The following is an 11,040-nucleotide window of genomic DNA, read 5'->3' on the forward strand; positions in this document are numbered from 1 at the left end:
TAGATATTCAATTAGCAGCCTAAATGCACTGAATCACACTCTCTGTGTGTCTCTGACTGCAGGCCAGCTTAGACCAGTGGTTATGCCTGATATTCAATCTCAGTGATACTGATACTGTAGTGTACAGTAGGCTTACGCATATCAGGTGGGCAGAGTGATATAACATGTCAGGTGGGCAGAGTGATATAACATGTTTCGGTGGGCAGAGTGATATAACATGTCTGATGGGCAGAGTGATATAACATGTCTGATGGGCAGAGTGATATAACATGTCTGATGGGCAGAGTGATATAACATGTCTGATGGGCAGAGTGATATAACATGTCTGATGGGCAGAGTGATATAACATGTCAGGTGGGCAGAGTGATATAACATGTCAGGTGGGCAGAGTGATATAACATGTCTGGTGGGCAGAGCGATATAACATGTCAGGTGGGCAGAGTGATATAACATGTCTGGTGGGCAGAGTGATATAACATGTCTGATGGGAAGAGAATGATGATGAGTGATATAACATGTCTGATGGGAAGAGAATGATGATGAGTGATATAACATGTCTGATGGGAAGAGAATAATGATGAGTGATATAACATGTCTGGTGGGCAGAGTGATATAACATGTCTGGTGGGCAGAGTGATGTAACATGTCTGGTGGGCAGAGTGATATAACATGTCTGATGGGCAGAGTGATATAACATGTCAGGTGGGCAGAGTGATATAACATGTCTGGTGGGCAGAGTGATATAACATGTCTGATGGGCAGAGTGATATAACATGTCTGGTGGGCAGAGTGATATAACATGTCTGATGGGCAGAGTGATATAACATGTCAGGTGGGCAGAGTGATATAACATGTCTGGTGGGCAGAGTGATATAACATGTCTGATGGGCAGAGTGATATAACATGTCTGATGGGAAGAGAATGATGATGAGTGATATAACATGTCCGGTGGGCAGAGAATGATGATGAGTGATATAACATGTCCGGTGGGCAGAGTGATATAACATGTCTGGTGGGCAGAGTGATATAACATGTCTGATGGGCAGAGTGATATAACATGTCTGGTGGGCAGAGTGATATAACATGTCTGGTGGGCAGAGAATGATGATGAGTGATATAACATGTCTGGTGGGCAGAGTGATATAACATGTCTGGTGGGCAGAGAATGATGATGAGTGATATAACATGTCCGGTGGGCAGAGAATGATGATGAGTGATATAACATGTCCGGTGGGCAGAGAATGATGATGAGTGATATAACATGTCCGGTGGGCAGAGAATGATGATGAGTGATATAACATGTCCGGTGGGCAGAGAATGATGATGAGTGATATAACATGTCTGGTGGGCAGAGAATGATGATGAGTGATATAACATGTCTGGTGGGCAGAGAATGATGATGAGTGATATAACATGTCCGGTGGGCAGAGTGATATAACATGTCTGGTGGGCAGAGTGATATAACATGTCTGATGGGCAGAGTGATATAACATGTCCGGTGGGCAGAGTGATATAACATGTCCGGTGGGCAGAGAATGATGATGAGTGATATAACATGTCCGGTGGGCAGAGTGATATAACATGTCCGGTGGGCAGAGAATGATGATGAGTGATATAACATGTCTGGTGGGCAGAGAATGATGATGAGTGATATAACATGTCCGGTGGGCAGAGAATGATGATGAGTGATATAACATGTCCGGTGGGCAGAGAATGATGATGAGTGATATAACATGTCCGGTGGGCAGAGAATGATGATGAGTGATATAACATGTCCGGTGGGCAGAGAATGATGATGAGTGATATAACATGTCCGGTGGGCAGAGAATGATGATGAGTGATATAACATGTCTGGTGGGCAGAGAATGATGATGAGTGATATAACATGTCTGGTGGGCAGAGAATGATGATGAGTGATATAACATGTCTCATGGGAAGAGAATGATGATGAGTGATATAACATGTCTGATGGGCAGAGTGATATAACATGTCTGGTGGGCAGAGAATGATGATGAGTGATATAACATGTCTGATGGGCAGAGTGATATAACATGTCTGGTGGGCAGAGAATGATGATGAGTGATATAACATGTCTGATGGGCAGAGTGATATAACATGTCCGGTGGGCAGAGAATGATGATGAGTGATATAACATGTCTCATGGGAAGAGAATGATGATGAGTGATATAACATGTCCGGTGGGCAGAGAATGATGACGAGTGATATAACATGTCTGGTGGGCAGAGTGATATAACATGTCCGGTGGGCAGAGAATGATGATGAGTGATATAACATGTCCGGTGGGCAGATAATGATGATGAGTGATATAACATGTCCGGTGGGCAGAGTGATATAACATGTCCGGTGGGCAGATAATGATGATGAGTGATATAACATGTCTGGTGGGCAGAGTGATATAACATGTCCGGTGGGCAGAGAATGATGATGAGTGATATAACATGTCCGGTGGGCAGAGTGATATAACATGTCCGGTGGGCAGATAATGATGATGAGTGATATAACATGTCTGGTGGGCAGAGTGATATAACATGTCCGGTGGGCAGATAATGATGATGAGTGATATAACATGTCTGGTGGGCAGAGTGATATAACATGTCCGGTGGGCAGATAATGATGATGAGTGATATAACATGTCTGGTGGGCAGAGTGATATAACATGTCCGGTGGGCAGAGAATGATGATGAGTGATATAACATGTCTGGTGGGCAGAGTGATATAACATGTCTGGTGGGCAGAGAATGATGATGAGTGATATAACATGTCCGGTGGGCAGAGAATGATGATGAGTGATATAACATGTCTGGTGGGCAGAGTGATATAACATGTCTGGTGGGCAGAGAATGATGATGAGTGATATAACATGTCTGGTGGGCAGAGAATGATGATGAGTGATATAACATGTCTGGTGGGCAGAGAATGATGATGAGTGATATAACATGTCCGGTGGGCAGAGTGATATAACATGTCTGGTGGGCAGAGAATGATGATGAGTGATATAACATGTCTGGTGGGCAGAGTGATATAACATGTCTGGTGGGCAGAGAATGATGATGAGTGATATAACATGTCTGATGGGCAGAGTGATATAACATGTCCGGTGGGCAGAGAATGATGATGAGTGATATAACATGTCTCATGGGAAGAGAATGATGATGAGTGATATAACATGTCCGGTGGGCAGAGAATGATGATGAGTGATATAACATGTCCGGTGGGAAGAGAATGATGATGAGTGATATAACATGTCCGGTGGGCAGAGAATGATGATGAGTGATATAACATGTCTGGTGGGCAGAGAATGATGATGAGTGATATAACATGTCCGGTGGGCAGAGAATGATGACGAGTGATATAACATGTCTGGTGGGCAGAGTGATATAACATGTCCGGTGGGCAGAGAATGATGATGAGTGATATAACATGTCCGGTGGGCAGATAATGATGATGAGTGATATAACATGTCCGGTGGGCAGAGTGATATAACATGTCCGGTGGGCAGATAATGATGATGAGTGATATAACATGTCTGGTGGGCAGAGTGATATAACATGTCCGGTGGGCAGAGAATGATGATGAGTGATATAACATGTCCGGTGGGCAGAGTGATATAACATGTCTGGTGGGCAGATAATGATGATGAGTGATATAACATGTCTGGTGGGCAGAGTGATATAACATGTCCGGTGGGCAGATAATGATGATGAGTGATATAACATGTCTGGTGGGCAGAGTGATATAACATGTCCGGTGGGCAGATAATGATGATGAGTGATATAACATGTCTGGTGGGCAGAGTGATATAACATGTCCGGTGGGCAGAGAATGATGATGAGTGATATAACATGTCTGGTGGGCAGAGTGATATAACATGTCTGGTGGGCAGAGAATGATGATGAGTGATATAACATGTCCGGTGGGCAGAGTGATATAACATGTCTGGTGGGCAGAGAATGATGATGAGTGATATAACATGTCTGGTGGGCAGAGTGATATAACATGTCCGGTGGGCAGAGAATGATGATGAGTGATATAACATGTCCGGTGGGCAGAGTGATATAACATGTCTGGTGGGCAGAGAATGATGATGAGTGATATAACATGTCTGGTGGGCAGAGAATGATGATGAGTGATATAACATGTCTGGTGGGCAGAGTGATATAACATGTCCGGTGGGCAGAGAATGATGATGAGTGATATAACATGTCTGGTGGGCAGAGAATGATGATGAGTGATATAACATGTCTGGTGGGCAGAGTGATATAACATGTCTGGTGGGCAGAGTGATATAACATGTCTGGTGGGCAGAGTGATATAACATGTCCGGTGGGCAGATAATGATGATGAGTGATATAACATGTCTGGTGGGCAGAGTGATATAACATGTCCGGTGGGCAGAGAATGATGATGAGTGATATAACATGTCTGGTGGGCAGAGTGATATAACATGTCTGGTGGGCAGAGAATGATGATGAGTGATATAACATGTCCGGTGGGCAGAGTGATATAACATGTCTGGTGGGCAGAGAATGATGATGAGTGATATAACATGTCTGGTGGGCAGAGTGATATAACATGTCCGGTGGGCAGAGAATGATGATGAGTGATATAACATGTCTGGTGGGCAGAGTGATATAACATGTCCGGTGGGCAGAGAATGATGATGAGTGATATAACATGTCTGGTGGGCAGAGTGATATAACATGTCCGGTGGGCAGAGAATGATGATGAGTGATATAACATGTCCGGTGGGCAGAGTGATATAACATGTCTGGTGGGCAGAGAATGATGATGAGTGATATAACATGTCTGGTGGGCAGAGAATGATGATGAGTGATATAACATGTCTGGTGGGCAGAGTGATATAACATGTCCGGTGGGCAGAGAATGATGATGAGTGATATAACATGTCTGGTGGGCAGAGAATGATGATGAGTGATATAACATGTCTGGTGGGCAGAGTGATATAACATGTCTGGTGGGCAGAGTGATATAACATGTCTGGTGGGCAGAGTGATATAACATGTCCGGTGGGCAGATAATGATGATGAGTGATATAACATGTCTGGTGGGCAGAGTGATATAACATGTCCGGTGGGCAGAGAATGATGATGAGTGATATAACATGTCTGGTGGGCAGAGTGATATAACATGTCTGGTGGGCAGAGAATGATGATGAGTGATATAACATGTCCGGTGGGCAGAGTGATATAACATGTCTGGTGGGCAGAGAATGATGATGAGTGATATAACATGTCTGGTGGGCAGAGTGATATAACATGTCCGGTGGGCAGAGAATGATGATGAGTGATATAACATGTCTGGTGGGCAGAGTGATATAACATGTCCGGTGGGCAGAGAATGATGATGAGTGATATAACATGTCTGGTGGGCAGAGTGATATAACATGTCCGGTGGGCAGAGAATGATGATGAGTGATATAACATGTCCGGTGGGCAGAGTGATATAACATGTCTGGTGGGCAGAGAATGATGATGAGTGATATAACATGTCTGGTGGGCAGAGAATGATGATGAGTGATATAACATGTCTGGTGGGCAGAGTGATATAACATGTCCGGTGGGCAGAGAATGATGATGAGTGATATAACATGTCTGGTGGGCAGAGAATGATGATGAGTGATATAACATGTCTGGTGGGCAGAGTGATATAACATGTCTGGTGGGCAGAGTGATATAACATGTCTGGTGGGCAGAGTGATATAACATGTCCGGTGGGCAGATAATGATGATGAGTGATATAACATGTCTGGTGGGCAGAGTGATATAACATGTCCGGTGGGCAGAGAATGATGATGAGTGATATAACATGTCTGGTGGGCAGAGTGATATAACATGTCTGGTGGGCAGAGAATGATGATGAGTGATATAACATGTCCGGTGGGCAGAGTGATATAACATGTCCGGTGGGCAGAGAATGATGATGAGTGATATAACATGTCTGGTGGGCAGAGTGATATAACATGTCCGGTGGGCAGAGAATGATGATGAGTGATATAACATGTCTGGTGGGCAGAGTGATATAACATGTCCGGTGGGCAGAGAATGATGATGAGTGATATAACATGTCTGGTGGGCAGAGTGATATAACATGTCCGGTGGGCAGAGAATGATGATGAGTGATATAACATGTCCGGTGGGCAGAGTGATATAACATGTCTGGTGGGCAGAGAATGATGATGAGTGATATAACATGTCTGGTGGGCAGAGAATGATGATGAGTGATATAACATGTCTGGTGGGCAGAGAATGATGATGAGTGATATAACATGTCTGGTGGGCAGAGAATGATGATGAGTGATATAACATGTCTGGTGGGCAGAGTGATATAACATGTCCGGTGGGCAGAGTGATATAACATGTCCGGTGGGCAGAGAATGATGATGAGTGATATAACATGTCTGGTGGGCAGAGAATGATGATGAGTGATATAACATGTCTGATGGGCAGAGAATGATGATGAGTGATATAACATGTCTGGTGGGCAGAGAATGATGATGAGTGATATAACATGTCTGATGGGCAGAGAATGATGATGAGTGATATAACATGTCTGGTGGGCAGATAATGATGATGAGTGATATAACATGTCTGGTGGGCAGAGTGATATAACATGTCTGGTGGGCAGAGAATGATGATGAGTGATATAACATGTCTGGTGGGCAGAGAATGATGATGAGTGATATAACATGTCTGATGGGCAGAGAATGATGATGAGTGATATAACATGTCTGGTGGGCAGAGAATGATGATGAGTGATATAACATGTCTGATGGGCAGAGAATGATGATGAGTGATATAACATGTCTGGTGGGCAGATAATGATGATGAGTGATATAACATGTCTGGTGGGCAGATAATGATGATGAGTGATATAACATGTCCGGTGGGCAGAGAATGATGATGAGTGATATAACATGTCCGGTGGGCAGAGTGATATAACATGTCTGGTGGGCAGAGAATGATGATGAGTGATATAACATGTCTGGTGGGCAGAGAATGATGATGAGTGATATAACATGTCCGGTGGGCAGAGAATGATGATGAGTGATATAACATGTCCGGTGGGCAGAGAATGATGATGAGTGATATAACATGTCTGGTGGGCAGAGTGATATAACATGTCCGGTGGGCAGAGAATGATGATGAGTGATATAACATGTCTGGTGGGCAGAGTGATATAACATGTCCGGTGGGCAGAGAATGATGATGAGTGATATAACATGTCCGGTGGGCAGAGTGATATAACATGTCTGGTGGGCAGAGAATGATGATGAGTGATATAACATGTCTGGTGGGCAGAGAATGATGATGAGTGATATAACATGTCTGGTGGGCAGAGAATGATGATGAGTGATATAACATGTCTGGTGGGCAGAGAATGATGATGAGTGATATAACATGTCTGGTGGGCAGAGTGATATAACATGTCCGGTGGGCAGAGTGATATAACATGTCCGGTGGGCAGAGAATGATGATGAGTGATATAACATGTCTGGTGGGCAGAGAATGATGATGAGTGATATAACATGTCTGATGGGCAGAGAATGATGATGAGTGATATAACATGTCTGGTGGGCAGAGAATGATGATGAGTGATATAACATGTCTGATGGGCAGAGAATGATGATGAGTGATATAACATGTCTGGTGGGCAGATAATGATGATGAGTGATATAACATGTCTGGTGGGCAGAGTGATATAACATGTCTGGTGGGCAGAGAATGATGATGAGTGATATAACATGTCTGGTGGGCAGAGAATGATGATGAGTGATATAACATGTCTGATGGGCAGAGAATGATGATGAGTGATATAACATGTCTGGTGGGCAGAGAATGATGATGAGTGATATAACATGTCTGATGGGCAGAGAATGATGATGAGTGATATAACATGTCTGGTGGGCAGATAATGATGATGAGTGATATAACATGTCTGGTGGGCAGATAATGATGATGAGTGATATAACATGTCCGGTGGGCAGAGAATGATGATGAGTGATATAACATGTCCGGTGGGCAGAGTGATATAACATGTCTGGTGGGCAGAGAATGATGATGAGTGATATAACATGTCTGGTGGGCAGAGAATGATGATGAGTGATATAACATGTCCGGTGGGCAGAGAATGATGATGAGTGATATAACATGTCCGGTGGGCAGAGAATGATGATGAGTGATATAACATGTCCGGTGGGCAGAGAATGATGATGAGTGATATAACATGTCTGGTGGGCAGAGTGATATAACATGTCTGGTGGGCAGAGAATGATGATGAGTGATATAACATGTCTGGTGGGCAGAGAATGATGATGAGTGATATAACATGTCTGGTGGGCAGAGAATGATGATGAGTGATATAACATGTCCGGTGGGCAGAGTGATATAACATGTCTGGTGGGCAGAGAATGATGATGAGTGATATAACATGTCTGGTGGGCAGAGTGATATAACATGTCTGGTGGGCAGAGAATGATGATGAGTGATATAACATGTCTGATGGGCAGAGTGATATAACATGTCCGGTGGGCAGAGAATGATGATGAGTGATATAACATGTCTCATGGGAAGAGAATGATGATGAGTGATATAACATGTCCGGTGGGCAGAGAATGATGATGAGTGATATAACATGTCCGGTGGGAAGAGAATGATGATGAGTGATATAACATGTCCGGTGGGCAGAGAATGATGATGAGTGATATAACATGTCTGGTGGGCAGAGAATGATGATGAGTGATATAACATGTCCGGTGGGCAGAGAATGATGACGAGTGATATAACATGTCTGGTGGGCAGAGTGATATAACATGTCCGGTGGGCAGAGAATGATGATGAGTGATATAACATGTCTGGTGGGCAGAGTGATATAACATGTCCGGTGGGCAGAGAATGATGATGAGTGATATAACATGTCCGGTGGGCAGAGTGATATAACATGTCCGGTGGGCAGATAATGATGATGAGTGATATAACATGTCTGGTGGGCAGAGTGATATAACATGTCCGGTGGGCAGATAATGATGATGAGTGATATAACATGTCTGGTGGGCAGAGTGATATAACATGTCCGGTGGGCAGATAATGATGATGAGTGATATAACATGTCTGGTGGGCAGAGTGATATAACATGTCCGGTGGGCAGAGAATGATGATGAGTGATATAACATGTCTGGTGGGCAGAGTGATATAACATGTCTGGTGGGCAGAGAATGATGATGAGTGATATAACATGTCCGGTGGGCAGAGTGATATAACATGTCTGGTGGGCAGAGAATGATGATGAGTGATATAACATGTCTGGTGGGCAGAGTGATATAACATGTCCGGTGGGCAGAGAATGATGATGAGTGATATAACATGTCTGGTGGGCAGAGTGATATAACATGTCCGGTGGGCAGAGAATGATGATGAGTGATATAACATGTCTGGTGGGCAGAGTGATATAACATGTCCGGTGGGCAGAGAATGATGATGAGTGATATAACATGTCCGGTGGGCAGAGTGATATAACATGTCTGGTGGGCAGAGAATGATGATGAGTGATATAACATGTCTGGTGGGCAGAGAATGATGATGAGTGATATAACATGTCTGGTGGGCAGAGTGATATAACATGTCCGGTGGGCAGAGAATGATGATGAGTGATATAACATGTCTGGTGGGCAGAGAATGATGATGAGTGATATAACATGTCTGGTGGGCAGAGTGATATAACATGTCTGGTGGGCAGAGTGATATAACATGTCTGGTGGGCAGAGTGATATAACATGTCCGGTGGGCAGATAATGATGATGAGTGATATAACATGTCTGGTGGGCAGAGTGATATAACATGTCCGGTGGGCAGAGAATGATGATGAGTGATATAACATGTCTGGTGGGCAGAGTGATATAACATGTCTGGTGGGCAGAGAATGATGATGAGTGATATAACATGTCCGGTGGGCAGAGTGATATAACATGTCTGGTGGGCAGAGAATGATGATGAGTGATATAACATGTCTGGTGGGCAGAGTGATATAACATGTCCGGTGGGCAGAGTGATATAACATGTCCGGTGGGCAGAGAATGATGATGAGTGATATAACATGTCTGGTGGGCAGAGAATGATGATGAGTGATATAACATGTCTGATGGGCAGAGAATGATGATGAGTGATATAACATGTCTGGTGGGCAGAGAATGATGATGAGTGATATAACATGTCTGATGGGCAGAGAATGATGATGAGTGATATAACATGTCTGGTGGGCAGATAATGATGATGAGTGATATAACATGTCTGGTGGGCAGAGTGATATAACATGTCTGGTGGGCAGAGAATGATGATGAGTGATATAACATGTCTGGTGGGCAGAGAATGATGATGAGTGATATAACATGTCTGATGGGCAGAGAATGATGATGAGTGATATAACATGTCTGGTGGGCAGAGAATGATGATGAGTGATATAACATGTCTGATGGGCAGAGAATGATGATGAGTGATATAACATGTCTGGTGGGCAGATAATGATGATGAGTGATATAACATGTCTGGTGGGCAGATAATGATGATGAGTGATATAACATGTCCGGTGGGCAGAGAATGATGATGAGTGATATAACATGTCCGGTGGGCAGAGTGATATAACATGTCTGGTGGGCAGAGAATGATGATGAGTGATATAACATGTCTGGTGGGCAGAGAATGATGATGAGTGATATAACATGTCCGGTGGGCAGAGAATGATGATGAGTGATATAACATGTCCGGTGGGCAGAGAATGATGATGAGTGATATAACATGTCCGGTGGGCAGAGAATGATGATGAGTGATATAACATGTCTGGTGGGCAGAGTGATATAACATGTCTGGTGGGCAGAGAATGATGATGAGTGATATAACATGTCTGGTGGGCAGAGAATGATGATGAGTGATATAACATGTCTGGTGGGCAGAGAATGATGATGAGTGATATAACATGTCCGGTGGGCAGAGTGATATAACATGTCTG

Source organism: Oncorhynchus clarkii, chromosome 22, assembly GCF_045791955.1.
Source record: "Oncorhynchus clarkii lewisi isolate Uvic-CL-2024 chromosome 22, UVic_Ocla_1.0, whole genome shotgun sequence".
Taxonomy (NCBI): Eukaryota; Metazoa; Chordata; class Actinopteri; order Salmoniformes; family Salmonidae; genus Oncorhynchus; species Oncorhynchus clarkii.